We start from the raw sequence: 1007 nt of genomic DNA, 5'->3' as shown, positions 1-1007 counted from the left end.
CAACACAAAAAATCATAATTAAATAATTGATAAACTCATGAATATTTATTTACCCTACATCCCATTCTCTAATTTACATAATTAATTCATACGTATGATAAAGTCAGTTACAGGATCACGTGCAAAACCGGAAATATGCACATGGCGGGAACTTCTGCTCCGGTTTCGATTGTTATTTATGGAAAAAACGGGAAAACCAAGAAGCTATTATTAGATGAGACACTGAATGGGGAGGAGCCATTTCAGCAAGGTCAAACCAACAAGTTCAATGTCAAGGCCGATGACGTAGGCACTGTGAGTGGTGATGATAGTGATAATGACGGTGCTGGTAGTGATGATGATGATGACGGTGATGATGACGATGATGATGATGATGTCTGTACGAGTTTTTGTAATTATAATGCATAAAGAAGGAATTTGAACTATACCATATTCCTAATTTATTCTTGATTGTTTTTTTTCAGTGTCGTTCACTCATTCATTTGTTTGTGTTTGATCGTTCATCCATCCATCTTTTATTCATCCATTCTTTTTTTCATTCATTCGTTCATTCATTCGTTCGTTCGTTCGTTCATTCGTTCGTTCATTCGTTCATTCATTCATTCATTCATTCATTTACTCACTCAGATAAAGCAGGTGCGTCTGTTCCACAGCGGGACGAAGATGGGAGGTGGATGGTTCTTGGATGAAATGAAACTAACGTCTGACACCTTTGAAGAGGTCATGATGACGATGATGATGATGATGATGGTGATGACGATGAAAACAATAATAATAATATTAAGATGAAGAAGAAGAATAATAATAATGAGGATGATGATGATGGTTGTGGTGGTGGTGATGTTGTTGACGGTTTTATTGATACCAGTGCTATTATTTTGTCGTAATCATCATTATCACCACCACCATCATCACCACCACCATCATCACCACCACCATCATCATCACCACCACCACCATCATCACCACCACCACCATCATCACCACCACCACCATCATCATCATCA

The sequence above is a fragment of the Helobdella robusta genome (assembly GCF_000326865.2).
Source record: "Helobdella robusta unplaced genomic scaffold HELROscaffold_92, whole genome shotgun sequence".
Taxonomy (NCBI): Eukaryota; Metazoa; Annelida; class Clitellata; order Rhynchobdellida; family Glossiphoniidae; genus Helobdella; species Helobdella robusta.
Note: the sequence above shows the minus strand (reverse complement) of the source record.